The sequence below is a fragment of the Fukomys damarensis genome, unplaced genomic scaffold (genome assembly GCF_012274545.1).
Source record: "Fukomys damarensis isolate Sample0158 unplaced genomic scaffold, DMR_v1.0_HiC HiC_scaffold_39, whole genome shotgun sequence".
NCBI classification, from domain to species: domain Eukaryota; kingdom Metazoa; phylum Chordata; class Mammalia; order Rodentia; family Bathyergidae; genus Fukomys; species Fukomys damarensis.
Window position 1 is genome coordinate 66,066,300 of NW_022900951.1, and position 12,448 is coordinate 66,078,747.

Below are 12,448 nucleotides of genomic sequence, written 5' to 3' on the forward strand. Positions count from 1 at the left end.
GCAGGGATGAGGGGAAAAAAGAGAACCAAGACCTGTCATGTAAAGGTATAAGATCTCAATGACAAATGTAACTGTACTGTATACCTAAAATGTACCAATAAACTCAATGAGAAAAAATAAAATAAATGAATTTCCCAAGTTAATTAAACAAGACAATAATAATAGAATTAATTTCTGAGTAAAGGGGAAAACTGAGAAACTCAGGCCAGCATAATAATTAAGACACCTGAGGCTTGAGCAGGTAATCAATGCCAAAGGACAGTAAATATTAGGCCTCTAATAATTTCCCTGGGTTAATGCAGGAGTCTTGAATGTAGTCTAAATCACCACAATTAATATCTATTTACAGCTCACCCAGGAAAAATAATAGTATAGTGAAAGATTTCAAATTTATCCATTTAGCCAAGTGTGATGGTACATGCATATAATCCCAGCCCTCTGGGAGGCTAATCCAGGAGTATCACAAATTTGAGCATAGACTAGACAATTTAGCAAATTAATAAGACCCTGTCTCAAAATATTTTATAAAGGGCTGGGATTTCTAAAAAGTCCTGGATTCAATTCACAGTGACACCCGCCCCAGAAAAATCCCACAAACTATCCATTTAAAATCCAGAAACAAATACAGTCACGTTGATATACTTTATTTAATTTAAATATTTAATTTTGCTTTCTCCAGCATTGTTAAGATATAACTGAATGAAAATTGTACATATTTACAGTGTGCTACATAAATTTTAATATACATATCTAGAAAAATTATTAAATCAAGCTAATTAGCTTCACATAATTTTTATGGTGATAATATTGAATACCTAACCCTCAGAACTTTTCCATTAGTACTATACATTATCAATTATAGTACACATTTTTAACAATATGTCTCCAGAATGTTTCCTCCTAACTGAAATTTTGTACCTTTTGGGAAATATCACCCCATTCCTTTGGTCCCTGGGAACTTTCATTCTACCATTATCTGCTTTGAAGAACTCAATCATTTCAGTTTCTACATGTAAGTGAAATCAAGCAATATTTGTCTTCTGTCTTGTTTATTTCACTTAGCATATGTCCATATTTATTCCTGTAGTCACAGATGACAGGATTTTCTTCTTTTTAAAGGCTATTCTATTGCTTATATATACACTTTTCTTTATTAATTTGTTGATTAATGAAAATCCATATTTTCCTAATAGATACACTAATTTGCATTACCACCAACAGTGCACGACTGTTCCTTTGTCTCCCTATCCTATCACTTGTTATCTCTTGTCTTTTTGGTGTTAGACATTTAGTGTGGCCTGTGTCTGTAAGTACTCAAAAGCATCATGTAATCATAGGTGGTGCTTTTCAGAGGTGGCTGGATCTAGGGTGTGTGATGCTGGGATTAAGGATGCCATAGTGGAATTAATGGTATGATGTTAGGATTAAGGTTTCCCCACCCTAGGTATGAGTGCTAACAGCCATGAAATATAAGGAACATAAAGAAGGCTGCTTGTTACCGATTTGTTACTTAATTGCTTTGCCTCCTTCTCCAACCATGAATTGTTTCTCCTCTGAAATGCACTTCAGCACCATCCATATAGAAAATGAAACCTCTACAAATTGTGAGCCAAAATAAACCTTTCCTCCATTAATTTGGGGTGTTGGATATTTTGTCTTTACAATGAGAAAAGTAACTAAGACATAATTATAACAGGTGTGACATTAAATCTTATTGTGGTATTAATTTACATTTCCTTGATGATTAATAATTTTGAGAATTTTTTCATTTACCTCTTGTATATTTATATGCCATCCTTTGAGAAATGTCTATTGGTTTCCTTCCCAACTTTTACCCACTTCATTTATTTTCTTGGTATTGATATTGAGTTATTTGTATAATTTGGATTTTAACCTCTAATCAAAATTAATGGTTTTCAAATAATTTCTCATATTCCATAGATTTCTTTTTTGGTTTGTTATTTCCATTATTTTGCTGAAATAATCTCTTCTCAGCTGTACTTTTTTTGTCACATCCCAAATATTTTTCTCAAACCAATGCCAAGATTTTCCACCTTTTAAAGTAGTTTTACAATTTCATATTTTATGTTTACATTTGAATACATTGTGAATTTATTTTAATATATGGTGTGAGATATGATTCCAGTTTCATTATATAGTGTGCGGGCATTCAGTTTAACAACACAATTTATTGAAGAGACCATCCTATCCTCATTACATTATGTATTTTTGAAAACTTTTTGAAGATCAATGAATCATAAATTCATGGAGTCATCTCTGGAATTTCTATTTTGTTCCATTTCTCTACACACCTGTTTTTATGCTAGTACCATTCTGGCTTTGGTCACTATAGCATTGTAGTATATATTCAAATCAGGTAGTGTGACACTCTAGCTTTATTCTGAAATCATATTCTTGGTTAGGAATGACCAGGCCTTTAAATAGGCAAAGTAATGCTATTGAGATTGTGAAGAGGATCCATTATTCTGATGCACATGTTTATGATTTCAGAAGTTGTTATAGATATCAAGCCATTTGTTTGGCCAACAGAAATATTGATAACGCAGTCAGTCTTCTCCTATGTGTAAATAATTTTGCTGTGGGATAACACTATCTTCCCATAATAGAGTCATTGAAGCTGCAAAGTTTTTATAAAGAGATAGCACAGTATTTTTTAAAAACTTATACTGGTAAAATACTGTTGAGCACAGCTAAATCTAGTGTGTGATGCTGAAATTAAGAATGTGTGATTACTAAATCAGTCCACTGACTGGTTTGGGACTGCTCTAATCCTGATAGCCTCAGTAGAGTATAAAAGGGGCAGAAAATAGTTGTTAAGGTTTCTTGTTTGTTTTGCTACATTCTGCCCACCATGAATGATTTCTCCTATGTGATGCTTGTCTACCATGCCACCCTGCCTTGGAGGCAGACAATTATGGACTGAAACCTCTACCAACTGTGAGATAAATAGACCTTTCCTACTTTAAATTTGGGTGTTGGGTATTTTATCTCAGCAATGAGAAAAGTAACTAAGAGAGTAGAGGAACAGATTTATGCAGGAAAGAAGCCAGTCTAAACATGAAGCTTTCTTTTGAAGCATTTGCACTGAGATTTAAAACTGAAAAAATAGAGATGGCAAAGTTGTGGCATAACTCTGATCCTCCGTCCAAAATGACTTTGAATGGGGCTTTGTCTATATACTTGTCTTATACAGTATATCTTGTCTTTTATATAGCACAATGTATAATATAACAGATATATCTTTGTATATAATAAGAATGATTTTATGTGTGACCCTGGCCAATTACATATGCCTACAAATTCCTTTACAGCTTTATGCTTTTGTATTAAATATCACTACTTGATACTATCAGTGCTCATTTCAGCAGAATATATACTACTTGATACTATCAAGTTAGCTTGTAATTAACATCAGTTAATTGATCTATAAAATGAAGTGACATTTATTTCCTGACAGGATTGTTTGTTTAATTTAGAGAAGCCAAAATATGAAAATTACTTAAAATACTGCCTGCTATAATTTTAAGTGTTCAAAGGGTATTAAATGATTATTGCCTTTTACCACCATCTTAATTTAATTAAAGCATTGATCTGATATGAAATTATATGTAAATTTTACTCTATTCTTGTGTTTCTTTGTAGCACTAAAGATGTCCTACTTGCCTATACCAATCTTCACTCCATATCAGTATGTCACTATATGTCATTTTTTTTTCTCTTTTTCTTCTGGTGTAAAAAGTGTTTTCCCCTTTTCCTAATTAATATTTTCCATTTCATATATTTAGCAACCCAAATTCTTCCTTTATTGTATCTCTGCTCTCTCCCTTTCCAATATTTCTAACCTATAATTATTTTTAAAGAACCATTTTTTCCTTTCATATATTATATTAGCTTTATTAGTTATTAAATTATTAAAACATTATTGAAATAATATTTTTCAAACAAAATAATAAAATATTTACCAAGAAATATATAAAAATATTAAAATTTTTCTTGTATATGGCTTTTATATCACTGTTCAATTCTTCATAGGTAATTGTTTGTCATTAGCCTTTCAAGATAAATATTTCAAAACAATCTCTAATATTTATAACCTATGTAATCTTAAACTTTAAATCATTATTATTATATACAAAGATATATCTGTTATATTATACATTGGGCTATATAAAAGACAAGATATACTGTATAAGACAAGCATATAGACAAAGCCCCATTCAAAGTCATTTTGGACAGAGGATCAGAATTAGCATCTCTGTGCTAGTGCTGCCATCTGGAAAATATTAATAGGCATATCTCTTACTACTATATATTTTATTATTATATGATAAAAAGTAAAATACACTGTTTAAAAAAGAATAACTAACTCATGGAATTGTTATATTTTCAAAAATGCTTGGCTCAGTGATGCTCTGTTTATTAACCTTAGTGCTGGTTGCATAAGAGAGTATTTAGTTAGAGAAAATTCATTCAACTTTATATTTACGACATGTACACATTTGTATATGTATATGTTATGCTTTTATTTGAACAATGAAATAAATTTTAGCATAGTTCCTGCATAGAGTAATTGCTCATTAATTGTGGCATTTTAAAAGTAATAGTTCTTGTGATCCAGATTCTACTTCCACCACTCAAATTTTATAAATGATCTCAAATCAGTATAGCCAATGTCTTTTCTTATTGTAGAATGGACACCATCGCTTTGAATCTTTTCCCTGCTTCAACTTCTTCAATATTCCTGTGACATCCCAATAAAATAGTAGTTGGCTCAGCCAGCTTTTTATTAGCAGATATCTTTTTTAATTTTGACAAATTATGTGATTATTTATATATGTGTTGTTGTTGTTGTTGTTGCCAGTTATGTTTGTAAGGAGAAAAATTATTGTTAGTCAAAGGGGCACGTGTTAACAGGTTGTAGGAGTTGATAATAATAGACATGGAGATAGATATGCATGTAAAACTGAGATTTCAGGATCACTTCCACTGAGTATCAGTTTAATACTAATAAGGAAATGATATCATCAACCCAGTGTAACAGAGAGATTTGCCTTTGAAGGTAAGAGGATTAGGAAATGAGGAGACAATGAAGGAGGTTTCAGAGAGACAAGATTGGTGCCAGGATAATGTACTGTCCATAATTTCAAATATTATCCCTGTGGTATGCAATTTATTTTCCATTTATCTCTGAAGGTAAATTGAAGTAATTTAAATTAATTGTTAAAAACATAATTAAATTTTATACTCCTATTTGAGAAATGGTAGTTAGAACACTAATATAGGAGTTCAATTCACAGCCCTTTTCCTTAACTCACAGTGCTGCATTAGGCAAATATTGTAACTTCCCTAAGCCTAAATTCTCTCATCTTTTGATTGATACAAAAGTGCCACATCATCATCATTTTCAAAACTCTGGTGTGTGGTTCAAATGAGATAACATGTGTAGAGATGTTCAGCAGCTTGTAGGCATTACACAGATGCAGGAGATGATTTGTATGGTACTGATGACATATCCTCTCCCATGAAGCTTCCATATGATTGAATGCTACTTCAATATAACCAATAGTATGAGGAAGAAAAATGACCCAGAGATGGATGAAGATTGTTGCTGAGATGCATAGGTTATATTTGGGAAGCATTTCTCAGAGTATAGGCTGAGAAGTAGGCTCTCTTTCTTGAAAGAGTCGGTGTTTGAATTTCATCCTGAATATGACAACTTGCTGCTTGTTTATAAATGAGTCACCCTTTCTTGTAAATTTATAGTTAAATCGTGGTAAGCAAATGTACTTGACATCCATGAGAGATCAATGAAGAGAACAGAAAGAAAAATAGGACTTTTTATTGATGATCTTATTAGATAATATTGTAAAGATAAAGAATAAATATTTCAGGGTTAAAGGATCAGCTAACTATATGTTCTATCTGTGTGTTCAGAAGGATATTTGTGAGTTTGTAAATTGAAGAATTGTACTTTATTGGGAAAATGAAATTTCAGGGCTAAAAGTTGATAAATGGATTTTTAAAATTAATTTGATTTGTACATTTAAGGTATACAATTTAATGACATTCATCACTGGAAATTTGGACCTTTACATAATCCATCTTGGTTCAATTTTTAACTGACTTTTATTTTTTGGCCATACATGGTGACAGTTGCCTGTAATGCCAGCACTCAGCAGGCAGAGACATTAGAATTGCCACAAATTTGTGGCCAGTCTGGACTACATAGTGACCTCAAGTGTAACCTGAACTATATAGTGAGACCTTGTCTTTCAAAAAAAAAGTATTAACTGACATTTTTATAGCTTTACTGAGATATAATTGGCAAAATTGTATAGATTTAATGTTTTAATGTAATGTTTTGATTTATATATTTATACATTGTGAAATGATTATCATAATCAAGCTAATTAACATATTCCTCACCTAACATAGTTATATTTTTCTTTGCTTGGAGTTCAAATATGTAGGATACATCTTTAATGCTTTACTCTCTTAATACATTTCAAGGCAGCGACACATTAACTATAGACACTATACTGTATATTAGGTTTACTTTGATTTTTCATTAATGGCCCCTTTTGGGAAACATGAATTGTGATTAAATGCTTGAAACGTTTATATTCTTATCTCATTCATATCTTAGGGAAATAGATTTGCTATAAATCATTTACACTTTTTGGCTATGCTGTAAGATTTTGCACATAAAGTAGAAGTGATAAGGGAAAATGGGGGGGCAAGATAGTATATTATTGGTATGTTATTACAAAACTGCCAAGTCTATAATGTACTTGAGTACCTTGAGAGGTACACATTTCTGTCATAATGTACAGTATAGTTTTTATTGTAAAGATTGTGCCAGAGATCTTTTGAAGTTGTCACCAGCAAAAGTAACATGTAATCCACCAAACACTACAGAGTTTTCATTTTATAAAAATGAGTACTTAATTTTTATTATTTTGGCTAATAACTTTCATGGAGTTGTGAACTTAACAGGCTCTGTTAACAAATTGGCTACATATTAATAAAAATTTAGTCTTTGTTTCCAACAAATGTCATATCAATGGTTAAAGGAAATGAGAAGATATGTGTGAAAATCTTTTGAAATCTGTGATATGATATTCATAAACACTACTACTACTATTTATTCTCTCCATTGCATACCCAAAACCTTTTTTTCATAAAGCAAGAGAATTTTAGGTGATGGTATATACTTACACTGCTTCATTCTTAGTTTGCTCGATTTCATTTGCACACACAAACACACAATTTTATGGGACAAAGATAAAGAATCTGCAGAAGTAATTACACATTATAAGGTCTTTCTGATTACCCAAAGCAACTGCTGAATTACAAATATTTAAAGAAAGACATTGACAACAATTATTAAGATATTAGCACTGATTAGTTTGTCAAATTAACTTGCACAATGCGGAAAGCCTAGGAATAACAACAAATAAATTATTATGCCCTAGTTCCAAAGGGGAAAAATCCCATTAATTAAATAACAAAAGCTAAGATTTCTGCAATTTAAATGTGTGAGTTTTATCCCAATTTCTGTGATTGCACAGACTTTTGAATGATATACTTTTATATCCAAAAGTAAGATAATTTTAACTGCAGTCACCCAAAAGTCATGGCAGCAACAACAATGACAATAATAATAACTACATTTGTATAATATACATTTAGAGAAAAACAATGTGTTACTTTGGTATAGTTGACAAAAGTGGCAAACATTTATCTTTGTAAAAGTAGACAAGTAGCTAGTATCTCTTCCCTGCTTGCTAACTTGTTTTAATAATTTCATTTGATCTGAAGTGATGTATGTACAATTAAACTTGTGAAACTTGTGAAACACTGGTTTCTATGTTGTTTCTACTTTTCCATTTCCATCATCACCTGTTATCCTCTCTCATCATTAAAATTTGGATCCTTGTGTTGTTTCACACTATTTTCCTTACTCACTTCTTGTGTCTAGATAGTGGAAGATGGAAACCTATGTTGGTTTTCTCAAAACTTTCTCCACTTGCCAGAAATACTGCTTAAATTTTGTATAAATGGGGTTTCATGGGAACACTACAATGGAGGAAGAATGATTGAGAGTCTTTTCACAGTAATACCACTAAGTCATTATGTGGTCTGTAATAAGCTTCTTCTGCCTAGGTCTCAGTTTCTGCATCTGTAACATGAAAAAATTAATTAGAATTAATTAGGTGCATTTCAGCCACAGTCAGCATTGAATAATTCTTTTTGGTGGAACAGACTGCCTGGTTTTAGGACATGGAGCTCTCAATATAATATATTTTAGTAAATATGGCTATTAATGAAAATTGAATTTAGTTGAATATAAATATAGCTTTTACATGTTTTCTTTCCTAAAGAAATTTCATATAAGTGTGTTTACCCCCAGGGTACAATCTCTGGGATACATAGCTTCATCAAGAATACTTGGTGCAAATTAGGCCATACTTTTAAGTGAAATAAAAAGGATACACATGTGTAAATACTGAAAAGTTTTTCCTCATATGAAAAAGTAAAAGTGTAAATAAGGTTTAAATGGTATAACGTGAAATAGGAAGGAAAGATCTACAAGAAGTAAGAGAAGTGGAAAGTGTAGAGGAAATGAAAGAAGGGAAAAGAAAAAATATGAGAAAATTAAAAATGGAAATTAATTCTTTATAAATAGGGAAGGGTGGAGGGGGTGAATGGAGAAAAAATAAGAACCAATTACATCATGTAAAGTTACAAGATCTCAATGATGAAGTATCTGTGGTGTATATCTAAAAAATACCAATAAACAATAAAAAAGAATACTTATTGCAGGAAAACATATATTTAGATATGACATGGAAGAGGTCTGCAAAAGCATGAGAGTATAATTTAAGCTTTGTTGAAAATAGAGTTCACAAATTTAGACAGTTATGGGATGTATTTGCTCTTAAATGAAGCAAAATATTCTTTACATTTCATTGTCAACATGGGATACTAGCATGGGGCCACTTTAAACAGGCATTATCTAAATCTAAAACAAGTCTATATGGGAACTAAATAAACTACTTCTCAGAGTTGGAGGAACAGTGGATGGGGCTAGAAAAACCCTTTATCTAGCTTTCTGGAGCTCCCAACCCTTCCAGTCTGGGCCTCATTTTTATGATCTTCAAAAATAGATTAAGAAAAGTCAATTTCCCACAAGTATTAAGGAGGGAAGCATCTTCAATTGGGCTTATCATTTTAATGACTGTCCCATTTATTCAGAAACTGTGACAAATTGTTGTTTTCCTCTTATTTTACTTTATTGGTACTTTTTAGGTACATAGTAATGTTACATTCATCATCAGGATCCAATGCACTCTGTGTTTGCAGCTATGGTGTCACCCAGAGAATTCACACAAGGCACCAATTGAATGGGAAAATTTTTTCCTCTTATTCTAAATTTTTAGTCTCTGTGTGTGTTGTGGACATGTGTCAGTACTTAATCTTCTTGTGATAATCCTTAAAACATGCTCACAGAAATTTACAGTTTTTCAAGGAAAAACAAACCATTAAAAATAGTGTTTACTTTGGCCCAGCGCAGCAGAGGAGACCTGCAGCAGCTTAGTACACTCTGTGGGGCCCACCTCTGTGGCGTTGAACAATACAGGAGCATGGAAGCAGCACAAGACACTCTGGTAGGAGTGCCCCACTGATACAGAATAGCAAAGGAGCCCAGCCATGTGGATGCCAACACAGCAGTGTCTGTGCCCTCTTTCCCCCATGAACAAGAGAAAGAGAGTCTCTCCTAGATGAAAATTGAAGCCCACTGGAAAAGTGAAGAAAATCTCTAAGATAAAGGCACACCACACCACCATAGTTGGTAAGTCAGAGGGACCAGCACCTCACATCAGAACCTCATCTAACTTCAGGGGAGAGACAGCTGGAATCTGCAGTAGAACCTTGCAGAGTTCAACCCAGCAGCGGGGCAGAGATCTCAGCTTGGGACTCACCGCCAGAAATCAGCCTGAACCTTAGGGAATAGCTGCTAGCTTGCTGAGACTAAATAATTTAAATCTGCACATGCCTGCCCACTCTGTCAGTTGTGACAACAGAGGCATACCCTGAAGGAGGCCCTCAATTTCTATTTTTTATTTTCAAAGTAATATTTTTTTCTTTAAACATTTTTTTCTTTTCTCAATTTTTTCTTCATTTTTATCTCTTTTTCTTTTCTCTTCTTTCTCTCTCTCTCACTCTCTCCCAACTTGATCTTCATTTCTCTTCCTTTTTATTCCTGTTCCTATCCAAATTGGAATATTTCTTTCTTTTCATTTTCTTCTTTTTTTCTTCTCTCAACTTGTCATTAGTTTTTAAAGAAAGTTATTACACTCTCTAACTTCCATATTTCTGTTACTTTGTTTTGCTCATGAGTATATTTTCTTCTGTCTTTACCTCTCCTCTTCAACAGCTTCCTAGAGTTTGTGTGATATTCCTGTGTCCTCTGAACTCACTTCTAACCTTTCTTTATCATATCTATCTATCACTTCCTCCTCAACTCCTTCTAAGTCCCCAACCTGGAGGGTAAAGTTGCTATACTGAAGAGTTTATTCACTATAAACATATTTGGGGCTGGTCCTTGATTTTGATTTAATTCACACAGTTAAAGGTGAAAGATTAATAAGTACCATAAATTGTCATTTTCTAAGCTGTGCTTGATGATATAGTTTTGTTGATTGAATCACGTGGGCTATGGAATTGTGATTGATCTAATAAGTTATCCTTCTTTGTATAATGAAAATGAGATTGCCTCAGAGTCATTACTGACTCAAAACCTAAAGACCAGCTATATCTTGAGGATCAAAATATTAACCCAGAAATTTAAAAAAAGACAGTACCAACAACAAAATAGAAATGAAAAGACATTTAATAAAGGCACAAACACAGACTTTCACCTCACCAAAGGTAAACTCTGGGGAAAATGCAATGGAAGAGTCTTGATGGTCAACCATCAGGATACCCTGAACTGATAAGAAAGAAAGTAACTAAAGAGATAAATGAGGCTCTAGAAAAATTCAATACAGAAATAATTTTCCAGAAAGCCACAGGTGTAAGAAGAATGAAAGACATGATTAGAGACTCTAGAACAGAAACAGATAAAAAATAGATAAGCTCAGGACCATGATGGAAACCATGAATACCCAGCATAGGAAAGAAATGGAAACCGTGAAACAGACTCAGATATCCAGGAGATTAAAAACTCTGTAGCAAACATGCACAACAGGATACAAGAATGTGAAGATTGAAGTTCACATCTAGAAGATAGGACTGTGGTCAGTAATCGTGAATAGAAAGATCTCTTAAAAACAGTAAGTGATAATGAGAAATTGATCCAACAACACTTAGATGATGCAAAGAATAATATAAGACTGATAGGAATACATGAAGTACAAGGAGAAAGTACAAATGACATTAAAAAAAAACTGTTTACAGAATTAATGACAGAAAATTTCCAAAACAGAGGGGAAGTATTTGACATACAGATAAGTGAGGCATATAGGACTCCAAATAGCCATGATCAAAAAGGAAAATTTACACCTAGACATATAATAATCAAGATCTTGAAAACCTAACAGAAGAACAAAATACTACAAGCAGTTAGAGAAAAGGAACAAATCAAATACAAAGGAAAGCCCATCAGAATCACAGCAGACATTTCAACAAAATCCCTCAAGTCAAGGAGGGCCTGGAGTGAGGTATTTCAAGTCCTAAAAGAAAACAACCTCCAAGTTAGACTGATGTATCCTGCAACAATCTTTCAAAATTGATGGGGAAATAAGATACTTCCACAACAAAGAACACATGAAAAATTTCACGAACAAAAAACCAGCACTCCAAACACTTCTAAACAATATTGTGGAAAAAGAAAATAATGACCACAACTCCATAAGGGCCAACAGAGCAAAAATACCAGGCAAGGCAAGAAATTAAAGGCAGAGAGGGAAAAATAAAAAAATAAAAGAACCAATAGGAAAAAATCATGACAATGAAAAGTCAATACGTAACTGTTACAATGATCAATGTTAATGGACTCAATTGATGAATCAAAAGAAATAGGTTGGCAGAATGGATTAAGAAGCAAAAACCAACAATATGCTGTATGCAAGAAAACCACTTAATCCACAAAGGAATTCATAGACTGAGAGTAAAATGATGGAAAACAGTTCTTGAGGTGAAAAAAAAGGTGAAGGTAGCTACCTTATTTTCAGATAGAGTAGATTTCAAACCAAAACTAATTAAGAAAGAGAAAGAAGGCCACTACATCCTTGCAAAGGGAAAATACAAGAGGAAGAAATTACAATCAGAAATATATGTGCACCAAATACTAGTCCCCCCAACTATACAAAACAAATATTAATGGATATGAATGAAAAATGAAATAAGCACTAATAAAATT